We start from the raw sequence: 12,531 nt of genomic DNA, 5'->3' as shown, positions 1-12,531 counted from the left end.
CTATTACAAGGCAACAATAACTTCGTCCTATGAGAAATAAGACATTTTGGTCCACTTCTCTGTGGACTGAGCTGTTTAAGAGCTGTTCTATTCATTGTAAACCTTACCATCTTATGCTATGTTCACAGTGCAGATCAGGTTCACTGAAGACATTTTGTATGACTTTAAATACGTCCACGTTCTTTAAAATGTTATTACAACTGAAAGAACTCTGCGTTGCAAACAGTTGTGACAGTACATAACCATTAGGGTACCATAATGGCTAACATCAGCTGCTTTTTTGTCATTCCACTCATTGATTTGACTTTTGGAGCTAATGGCTACAAAGTGGGAAAAAGTATTTATCAATACACCAGCGGCCAGTTAATCATGTTTGGTAAAGATTACACTGGGGAGGGCAGGAAAAGGACAACCAATGTGCTGTGCTCTGAACAGCTAGCTACAACCGTCCTGACAATGAACTCTAAAAGAAGACATTTTATCTTTTCTATATTACTATGTTGCAGAGCATGATGGTTTGTACAGATTTGTATGCATTCATTGAGGTTTTGAGCTATAATGTGACATTTTGCATGAGAAGAAGCCAATTCAATCCATCCCATTCTCTCTTTTTGGTCTTGGTTGAGATGCTTATGTGATGACCTAACGGTGTCAATGAGCTGATTTAGCTAACAAGCTTCAAATTAATGATGGAAACACTCCAGACTGCAGTTGGCAGACAATCCTAACAAATGTGAATGAGTGAGGTGAGCTGCACTTTCTGAGTTTATCTCTAAACATTTCATCTGCTTGAACACAAGACTTATGTTTATTCATCTGTTCTTGATTTTATAATTTCATTTAATGACAATCTAATGACCTGACTGATGAGTTTAACCATTGTTTATCTTTATAGTGTTGCCAAACATGATCATGCGTAGTTGCATAGGTAATTTTTGCTTTTCGAAAGTCATGATCTCTAGAAAATGCAACTGCAATTTGAAGTGTAACATTTTTCACCCAAAAATAATCATGTGTTGTTTTCCAACATCTACCAACGTTGGAGAACTGAGACTTTTGCACAATTTATAGATCTTTGCCCCCTTCTTTTCAGCTCATCCAACATATTTTCTTCAGGACTGAGATGTCCATGGCAGAAGATTTGTTTTCTGCCTTTTGTGTTTTCTGCCTTTTGTGTTTTCTGCGTTGTTTTTGGATCATTCTCCTTTTAAAAGAATAATTGAAAAAACATTTTCAGTTTACTGGCAGCATTTTTCAATTCAAAGAAGTCAGATTGCACGTTGATGGGTTGGTCAGGTCTTTTCTGCCGCAAAGCATCACCAAACCATGACACTTTTTTTTTTACTGCTGCTATGAGGTTCCTTTCCTGATGTATTGAATTTGGTTGATGCTGAACATGTCATCCATTCTGGTGTCCAAAATATTTAGTGTTAGACTCATCTGTCCCAAGTACATTATTTCAGTCTTTATACTTTTGTTTACATTTTGCCTTTGTGTTTTCTTAGAAAGTAAAGTTTTCCTTCTTGCTCTTATCCAAAGAAAGTTACGACTTTTGGTCCACTGAAGAGATTTCAGGGACTTCTTTTAGCATCTCACAGTCTGCATTCAGCGAGTTTTTTATCAACCAGACCTGGGCATGTTAGCAGCTACTTTGATTGTGTATTTTCTGTACAGTAGAAATGTTTATTTCTAATTATTTTGAGATCTCTTTTAAGTGCGAATAAATGTGAGGGTGTACTAATTCATTCCTTTCCAGTGATTGCATTGTTTGTTTCAATTTAGCAAAAAATCAAAGGAGGGAAAAAATGTTTCCTTTGGTTTTAATTAACCTTCTTGGTTTTGTTAAAATTAATAAATCCAAATATGTTTGCAAAACTCACAGGCTATTGTAGGATGTCATATTTTTTCACATTACAGTATTTAGCTTTTAAGGTTTTTACAGAGAGCCCAAGAGAAGAGAGGTAACCACAGAAAAATAACACAAATTCATATGTTATCTGTTTCAGGTATTTGATGTTGACATATAATTTATCCTCCACACATCAGGACAATATTGCAGAAAGTTGCCAAAACTCTCGGGCCGATTCTCCGCTGTAACCTCGTTGCTCCGTCTGTGAACTGCAGACGTAAATTTGAGTCAGAGCAGCTGGGTGCGTTGTTGCTTTCTTCATTTGAAGCCAGACTTGTGATCTTTTCCAGACTTCAGAAGGAACCATTTTAATACGTTTTAAAAAGGAGCCTGAAATAAAAAGCATTCCTTATTGTAGCTCGAATGTGTCTCATTAAAACAAAATAAGAAAACATCTTTATTCTCTTTTTTAATCCAAAACACATTAAGTTTTTTTTTTTTTTTTTAATTCACACACTTATATTATCCTCCAGATTAAATTTGGAATTATTTAAACTTCATTTTTTTCTCCCTCAGCCAATGCAACAAATACTATTTGGTCTCCTGCAGGCAAACTGCAACTACGGTTCACCTGTTCCCAGCTTTAAAAACATGAGAGGAATGAAAACAAAGAGATTATTGGACATCGTGTCCTAATGATGTCTCAGAAGAAGAAGAAACAACAGAACAAGTTTCAGAATATTAAGCGACAAACAAAGATGTCATCTTCTCCCTGGGGAACAGGGACATCTGAGGGAGAAACAAACCTTTCCTCTGGGTGCGTCTGCTTCGGTCTGACAGCAGTTATTCAAAACGGCAGTGATTAAGACGGCACGGGGCAGGTAAATGGTGTGCTGTGATTCGTATTTCCATTAACCTAAATTATGCACCTAGCTCACATTTGTCCTAATGGATCACAGCGCAGTGACGTCCATTGACGTCACATTTGAGATGAGCCGCATTGCAGTCGCATACAAATTTGTGCACGGCAGGCTTTGTGTAAATGTGGACCCTTCTGTGTATTTTTATTTTTTTTCATCATGGCGTTCTCCTACGTACGTGTATAAGAGTAAACAGAGGCGGTGATATGCTCTTTGGCTGTTGAGCTAGTTGCAAGCCAAGCTGTGAAGATGTGCATAACTCCCTCAACCCCCCAGGGACCCTGTATTTTCATGGGCCTGCCTCTGACGTCAATGCTCCGGCTGTCCTGTGGATTGTCAGAACAGACTATTCAGTTGGGGGGGAGGGGACTGGAAGTCTCTGTGGTGTGTCTGCTGCATGTGATGCGTGTGTGAGTGTGTGTGTCAACGTAGATGTAAGTATGCTCCTGTGTGTGTTTTCATGTGTGCATGTGATCTGTAAATGTTTTATCTGGTGTGTGCGTATTGTGCAAAAAGCCTATATAGTGCCTAGCATCTGAAATGGGCTTAAGTGGAAGAGGTCTCATGTGGGGTGTAATGGGGGGAGGCGTGCACACACATGTCTGAAGGTCTGCAGCCTCTTTGTGTTTGCAAAAGCAGCCAAGAGGGGGGAACAGCTAAGCATGGCGGCCGACCCCTCGTCCAGCAGTCAGCTGTTGATTGGGGCAGAAGTAAAAGCACAAACAGAACCGTCTCGTATTAAGAGGGATGAGATTATGGTTGATCTTTTTAGCCTATAGCGCATCATGAGCAGATGTATTATGAATTTAGTGGAAGGAAACCGTTTCCTCTCATTTTTTTGTTGTTGTTTTTTTAACTTTCTGTCTAGCAACCAAATCCAGCGTCGGATTCATCCACGTCTGCTGAACGTTTTTCTTTGCTTTCTTTCTAATTCAAAAGAGGAACGTTTAACAGCCTGGCAGCTGTGGTCGACCAAAACACAAAGAGAAAAATTCTGGACTGATTTCAACTTTTCAACAAGCAGATCGCCTTGCAAAGTAATTCATACCCCTTGACACATTTTGTCTTGGCAAACATACATTTCAGTGTGTTTTTTAGTTGGATTTTATGGGACAGAGCAACACAGAGCTCAGAGGCTTTTGCAGAACAGAACATCCATGCTGAGGTCTTTACGACATTGAATAATGAGGTGATTTCTGAAAGCAACTAGTGGTGTTGGGTTTTATTTAGGGGTGTCAGAGTGAGATTTTTCTGGATTCTGCACTTCATTGTGTTGATCTCTTGAGGTTTGATGAGACAAAATGTGAAAAAGTTAAAAGCGTGTCAGCACATTTGCAAGACTCTGTAATTTGCTGTGATATAAAAGCAAGTACAGATATTTTTCCATCCATCGCAGAAATTGATTACATTTATTTTTTCACTTTGATGGTGTTTTGTCTAAAAACATAGTTAACTATTTATAAAATAGCTAAAAAGATAGTAGATTTTTTTGTTGTTAAATTAAATGACAAGATTTTTCTTAGTTTGTCTGTTAGTATTTAGTCATTTCCTTATTGTGTTTTGTGAGATGTAAATTGAATGCCAATAAATGATTTTTTTGAGATAATGGCTATTAATTTTAAACATATATCTATACTTCAGCCCAAGGAGTTTTACTTGTTGGACATTTTTTTTACCAGTGAAATAAAAATTTTAATATGATCAGGATTAATCTGCAGTTCTAACAATATCTTATCTGAACCATTTATTTTTATTGTTTGCTAAGCTGTCAACAGAGCTTACAGCGTCTCTGATAGCAAAAACATTGTAGATAACGTAAGTCAGAAAACTTTACGTATTTAAACAATAATAATCTGACAATTTAGGATTTTCATGTTACATTTGTTTCTTTTTAAATCAACTAAATATAAAAATGTTATTTTCTGCACTAATAAATTCAATAAACTCCCTGCTGTTTACTATTTATAAAACCATTTATAGACTAATCTCACCTTTTATAAATGTGTTTGTCCTGGAACGTTTTATCATGTATTTAACATTGTGTTTCAGATATGTTCATTGCAAAGCTGAACAATGTACTGTATTACATCACCATTGTCATTGCAATATCACCATGTCTGCAATACTGTAATCTCAACTTTTAGTATGAGATTATATATCATTCATATTCTGCATGACAATGATATACTTAGCTCATTACAGGGACTTTAAGTAAACTTGTTGCTGACATAGAATGTAAATTTCAGTGACTTAAATGTTTAAGGTAACAGAAATATGTTTATGTCAGTAATATTGTCGTGACCTCATGTCTTCCTTGTTCCTATATCATGGTAACACGTCAACAGCTGAGTTATCTGCAAGTCAGGCTAGTCAGATTCTTCCTGTTATGCAATGTCTCTTCATTCATCCAAGTGGAAACGTGGTGGTTCGTTCCGTCCGGAGAGCTGTGGATCAGTGGGGGGCTTCGTCAGGGTATTGGACCCAGAATTGACACATCTTTCAGAAACATGCATTTGAAGGCTGTGGAGAACATGTTGCAAAGCACTTGATTCTGAATGGTAAACTATTCAATATTGTCAACCTTTGTTAGAGATTTATAACAAAGGTCATAGATTTTTTACATTTTTTGTAACATGAATAATTTTATTTTATTGTTACAGTAGAATTTTTCACTTGTGTTGAATATAATTTACTCAGAAAAGAAAATAAACATGTTGGGTTTTTTTTTAACACAATCATCAGCGATACATTTATTAGCACCACTAACAATTTGTGTTTAAAAATAAAACTTTTGTAGCGTGTACTCTCAGTTTTCAGGTTAATCAGAATGGTTAGCAACTTTTAATTAGTGATCCATGACTTCTTGTTTCACTAAGCTATGACCATAAAGTGACATGCAATTTTCTAAGCTATATTTCATAGTTGGAAAAATAGAAAACATGTTGTAGAGCTGCATTAAGAACCTCTTTTTGTGTGAAAATCTATCACTTTGCAAGTGAATTCATTCAAAAGTACTTCAAACCTATGATTCACGCAGAAGGCATGAAGTTAATTGATTCTCACTTTAATTTGTGTTGAATTGATAAAAAAACATTTTTGTTTATCTGAGGTAGATTTGTGAGTTTTGTCTGTGTTTACTTGCACTGAGTAAAAAGCCTCAAAACAAATTAAGTCCTTATTGCTGTCAAACACTACCAAAAAAATGATTAAAGAAACATTAATTTAGGATAATTATTAGTAATCCCATGCAAAGAAAAGAAAATACTTGAGAAAAAATCCCTGGGACTGCTATTATCTGCACATTGTTTTTAATAAATGCTACCCAAGCATGTTTTGTAATTCATGCATGATCATTAGATCAGAGTGCTAAAAATGTTTTAATTTGTAATCTATGACCTCCTGCTTCCCCAAAGTATGAGTGTAAGTATCAACAGAAAATAGCTTCTTTTAAAAATGGGAAAAACAAGAGAATGTGTTCAAGAGATGTTGGTTACAAAAAGAAAAAAGCTTTTATCTTCAACGTAATAGCCTGAAACTAGCATAATAGCTGCTAGAAGTGTCTAATATCTAGAGTCTAAACAAATTGAAATAGGACAAAAAAAAAGCTGGATGAGGAGCCAAATGTATCTAGCCACCATGTATAGCAAGCAAGATGGTTCAAAATGGCACCTACAAAGTTAGATTTTGGACAACTGTAGCAAAGAGAGGCATTTTAAGAACAGCAAACTGCTGTAGCAACAATTTATTTTGTTGCTTTGGATCACAACTATAAGAGAAGTCCCAAAATTTGTGAATAAAGTTGCCTTAGACTTGCAAAACAGCGGCAAGACAATTCTTGTTTTCTGAATTTCATGTTTTATTTCGAAACTTTTACTCTAGCATTGTAACATCAAAAACTTTTGTTAGATTAGAGCGCGTCTGGTTTTTGCAGACAGGAAGAAAAGGGAACATCCCTGTTATAAAAAATGACTTAAAGATGCTTTCTTCTTCTAAGTATTTCTTCTAATTGGGTTGAAATGGAAGAAAAAGTGTCTGAGGTTGTCAGAGAGAATCCATTATGTTGTGCATGACCTCTAAATGGGCCAGCTGCTCACAAGTGTAGGAATGTCGGTGATTGATAGTGCACTTGCTGACGTAGCCCGTCGCAGCTCCCACACCTCTCTCCCTCGGTGTCTCGATATGATCAGTATGTGAGGCTGCAGCCGTGAGGGAGTCTGACACGCTTTACGCCGTATCATGTTGCAGAGTCAAAGCCGTTCAGCTGCTCTGAGTGCTGATAGCATGAGCGCACATCTGCAAAGGTTGCACAGATAGGAAACTCACTTCATTTGGAGACCTGATGCTGAGCCTTTGTCTCAACAGCCCCAATGGAAATATGTGATCCTCTGAAGCAAATTTAATTTGCATTAATACTGATAGTAGTTGATCATGTAATCTGAACCTCCAGACTTGCACGTCCGATGACTTTATCAATTAGCTAATCTCTTTAAAATGCTGACGCAGTAGATTGATGCTACCACAGGCAACAACAGGTAAACACAAAAGTAACGCTTGACATGATGCTTCCATCTTATGAATTTTGTGATTTGAAAAAAGAAAAAAAAGTTATTTCTCTAAGTAGGCCACAAAGCCCTACAGTAGCGCTTAGAGGGAAGATGGATGAAACTGTAAACACCAAGATTTTCAACCTTAACATACTTAATTGCAAAAATATTTGCACTCTGTTAACTTTTTTTGCAATTTGGCCACAAACATAAATGAATTTCGCAACATAAAGAAGTACAAGATGGCAAAGTAAAAGGAGAAGTGCAAGGTGTATTTTTATAACAAATAAAATCCTAAAACGTTTTGCAACATTTGTAGTTAAACCCACTGAGAGAACAAGTACCTCATTATCCATCAGGTTGGATGGAAAACATCTGTGAACATCTACATTCAAGTATTGCTATGGATCTTAAGCTGTCCTGCTTTATCTCCATCCATCTTCCCACAGCATGATGCTGCCTCCGCCATCCTTTGTCATGAGAATGGTGGACTAAGAGTGATACAGTGTTAATTTTGTGGCCTTTATAAAGCTAATTAGGCTAATTCAAATGTAATTAGTGGAAATAAAATGTTGTAACTCATTTTGTTGATAAATCTGAGGAAGCCTCTGACTGCAGACCATCGCTGTGTGAGTCTCACGACTATCATAACATGCTAACAGCTCGATCTCCAGGCAGCAGAGATAATATTCCACAGTAACATGTTCCGGATGACAGCATCAGTTGTTGGCAATTACTGCTAATCCCCCTCATTTGCTTTTGCCGCTCCTCTTTAATTCTGTATCTGGTTGAATGATTAGAAAGTTGGCAACAGAGATGCTGTATTATTACCTATTATTTGAACTTTCTCCTTTTCTGCCTGCTCCTTTATTCTGCTGTGCATCCATGAAGCCTTTTGATCTCATTTGACCTGAGGATGTTCCAAAACATGTTTGCTGTTTCTCCTACATGGCTTTTTGCAATTTAAGTATGAAAGTTTGTTCTTCTTTTTGGTTTGCTCCTTTTTCTTTTTTTTTTCTTTTACAATATTCAACACAATTAGTTCGCTACAAATCTAGAGAGAAATAAACAAAATGAGCACTTGAGGCAAAAACAACAACAACAACAACAACAAAAAAACCCCTAACAATCTCACCACCGCTAGCCTAAAAAACTCAAGTCAGTAAATTTAAGAGTGAAATTGATTAATTTAACTGTACAACAACTATAAGAACAATTAAATATAGAGGCCTAGTTGTAAAGTGATGTTACAAAAGACTAAACCCCCCAAAAAAAGCAATTTTTGTCAAAACTACAATGTAAAAAAGAATGTTTGCAATTTACAGTAAAATACCCGCAGCTGTGGTTTCCAGAATTTTACTGTACAAATACTATAAAACTCATAAAACTCGTATTTATATGGTGAAATTGTGTCGTAAACTTTCACAACAGCCACTATTGCGCCATAAATTAGATGTATTTTTATTTTATTTTAATTATTTTATTGCAGTGTATCATTTAAGAGATGTTTCCCAAGTCTATCTTTACAATTATTAAGACAGATTGCAATTGAACTGCAATTCGGATGTACATTTAAAACTTAATATAACGAATAAAAACTTGGCTCCACTTAGCAACACAATAATGAAAGGAAGTTCATCTACCTATCAGTTTTATGTAAATGTTTTACGCTGATTTAATAGTGACCTCTGATATTTGCGTATTTTAACTGTACTTTATACGTGGATACGAATTTTACGAATACAATAAAGATATAAGTGTGACCTCACGCCACTTTTATTACCGATACCTTACATCACGTTATAGCAGGGACTTACTGTAAAGTCTGACTCAAAAGAGACACTGACGTAAGAAGCTGGCACTTCTTATTGTTAATCTCAAAGTTCAGTTCGTCAAAGATCTTATATCCTGCATCATCATCGTCATCATCACCTGATTTGTCAGGTATGGGGTGAAGTTCCTGGTGTTGTTGGGTTTGCGGTCTTTGTGCAGCCTTGCAGGCCTTTGAGGACCATAATTGTGAAAAAGAAAGAAAACATCAGTAGTTAACTGTTGAAATATTTACAAAATAAAATGTATGTCTTATGTAAAATGCAAAAATATTTTCTACGATAAGTCTCTGCTCAGAAAAATATCACTGACTGCCAGAATTGATCAGGAACTATCAGAAAATGATTAGCGATTATTATACATTTTGTTTTAGGAATTATCATCAGAATAAGAAAAACTTGAACCATAAAAAAACATTACCAAGCACTTCTGGTAAACTGAACTAAAAATCTTAAAAATAATCCCAAAAACTTTGAATATTTTTCTTGAACTGAACTGGGATTTTTATCCATGAAAACACTGACAACGCTTATACATGAGAACTGATTATTAATTGTTTACAATGTGGAAAAGTGAATAACAACATCTTTTGGCTTTTTTCTTTCAACAGCATAATTTTTTGCTTCTATTTGTCAGAGTTTCCCACCTGAGCTGTAGCTCTTTGCAGAGTTTCATGGTTGCTTTTCTGACTTCCTGCTTCCTTGTTAGTTTAGTTGAACAGAAACATTTTGGTTGGCTTGAAGTTCTGTGGTTGTCTTCCAATTGGAAAGTGTTCAGAGATTTGTATATTGTTTTATTACGCGCTGTATAGAATACCAATAAAAGCCAACGAGTTTCCCGGTTGCAACGTAACAACATGTGAAAAAGGTCAAGCGGTATGAACTTTCTTTCATGGCACTGCATTTGATAATCCTTTTCAAGGAGAGTGATACTGGTTAATAAAACTATTGACAATGGAGGAAAAATACATTCTTTATGCTTTGATCTAATCCTTTTCATAAATGCAATTTCAACACATCAGATGCTGTTGATTTGGGGAAAATTTGCTCCCTGGGAGTCATCAATTTGTTTCACACATTCTCCAAATTCCACATCTGAATTGTGTCTTTTTCTCATCCACATGGAGGACGTTCATGGAGCTCACCTACAGTTTGGATATTTTTTATGTTTCTTTTTTATTCTAGAATTGCATTTCTAATTCCCAAGAGTGAGAAAAAGAGTCTAAATATGTTAGTGCCTCTGCAGATGTATAGTGTATGAGTTTCGGGCCTGTGCTTTAAGGAGTGGATTACATTGATTTATTTTACTGAGCCAATTCCGGGCAATATTTACAATTATAATTTATGTAAATGTTCAACTGGGGAAGATGGTGAAATAAATCAATTAAACTTCATTTGAAAATGGAAGTCTCTGCAGGTGCTCCTATGGATAGACACAAGTATTTTTGGATAAAAGAAAACAATCAGAATGATTATAAAGCTTTTGATATGTATATTTTTAATTAAATTCTTTTCACAGTTCTTGATTGTATGTAAAAGATTTGTCTGAACGAAGGACATAAACCATTGAAGTGTCAAAAGGGAAAGGAAATACAAGAGATTATTTAATTTATTGCTTAATTTCTTTTACAGGTCAGAACAACCCAGGTTCAGATCAGAAACCTTGAAAGAATTCAATAAGTTGCAAGACTTGTTTAAAATATTTGTTTATCCTTTTGTCATTTTCTTGTGTCTCTTATGCCGTTCCACTTTAAAAACAACTTTTGATTTTTTTTCAACATCTAACACTCAAATTATTTTCCCCTACCTAACAACATTACAAAAATCCTTTCGCTCTTCTCTAGGTTTGGGTTTGAATGTTTTGTCCCAAATCTAGATTTTCTTTCTTTCTTTTTTTTTTTTGGAGGGTTTGTGGAGAGTTACGATTGTTGTGAAAAAAATATATTTATTTTGATCATTTAAAAGCAAAACTATAATTTTGATTTACTACACACACAGTGATTTGTTTCAGATATTATGGCTTATAAGTAGTAAAAATAATTTATTTAATTATTTAGACCAATAATTTGAGGACTACGACAGAAATGCCAGCCTCCTTATACATATGCCCTCTTGAATAAATTACTGGATCAATGCACAGAGGCATCTTCTTCCTCTTGACAGTACTCCACAGATTTTCCGTGGGGGTTTTGGGTTGGTCAGATTGCTGGTCAATCAATCACAGTGAAGCAGGTATTGGCCGTGTCGGCAGACACCGAGTCCTGCTGAAAAATGAAATCAGCATCTCCATAAAGCTTGTCAGCAGAAGGAAGCATGATGTGCTCTAATATTTCCTCTGAGATGGATGAGCCAACTCTGGAGTTGATAAGCGCAGCTTCTTAAGTTTTCGTAATCTGATTGTCTTTAAACGCATCATGTAAAAGGCACTGGATGGTTTGGCCACCAACAGCTGGATGGATGGATTGTATCAGGCACACAAATTAGTAAACAGTAAAACTAACCGAGTTCAGTTATGGATCCTGCGACTGTGTGCTTATGATTTTAAGAGATGTTTGGTTACAATATAAAATAGTGACGTTTTGTACTTCAAGTTTACACATCAAACTTGACAGCAGAAGGAAGCTTCCCTGAAGTTTTCTTCTTTCTTTTTTTCCCCTTTTTTGCTGTTTTCATGTAATGTATTTTGTTTTATCTGATTTTTTTACTGCTGGTGTTTTTACTTTATTAACCATATTTCAGCCTGTAGCTGCTGGCAGGAGGACAAACAGCAGAAATCAGCTGGTGTAGCACTTTATGAGCAGACAGCTTTTAACAGTGAACTTCTGTCTTCTTGTGTCTGTTGTATTCTGGACAACTGTCAAGTCAGCAGTTTTTACCAGGCTTGCATAGGCCATATCATGGCCATATCTGCTTAGTATTGTTTGTTTCCCATAGGTCTCAAATCACACTCATCTAAAAAAAAATAACAAAAAAAGCAGTCAATTCAAAAAGTTCCACTTTTTCAATTGAATAAATAAAATAAGTGATATGAAATGACATTCTAACTAAATTAAAAGTGCCCGGGAGCTCGGCTGTAAATGTGGGGGTGGTCGCCATCTCCCACTTGATCGCGGATGAGGAAACAGCAGCGCGTCCCCCGGAGAGCGCCCGGTTTGTGGCTGGCTCGGCCCCCTTTTTACGCAGCCAAATTCAGGAACAGGAACAGCGACTAGTAACGTCAAACTGCTAGTTTTGGCCAGACTCCGTGAAGTGCACAGAAACACCGGAAACAGGACGGATTGGGTTTTCAATCGGCCGCCTGTTTAGGTTACAATCAGTTTCTTTTTGCGTGTCTTTTTGCGTTTCAGTCATAATTAAAAGAGTAAAAGCGGGTATATGATGAAGATAAT

The 12,531-nt window shown here is 36.1% G+C and overlaps 1 protein-coding gene across 2 annotated transcripts in view; it reads left to right on the top strand.

Annotated features, from left to right (window-relative positions):
- Positions 1–12,531, top strand: part of pde10a (phosphodiesterase 10A) — an 80,502-nt gene that overhangs the window by 16,162 nt on the left and 51,809 nt on the right. The window lies entirely within an intron of this gene.

Source organism: Poeciliopsis prolifica, unplaced genomic scaffold, assembly GCF_027474105.1.
Source record: "Poeciliopsis prolifica strain line A6 unplaced genomic scaffold, Auburn_PproV2 SCAFFOLD005, whole genome shotgun sequence".
Classification (NCBI taxonomy): Eukaryota; Metazoa; Chordata; class Actinopteri; order Cyprinodontiformes; family Poeciliidae; genus Poeciliopsis; species Poeciliopsis prolifica.
The sequence above is the reverse complement of the archived record's forward strand: the minus strand, read 5'-3'. Positions and strand labels throughout refer to the sequence as shown.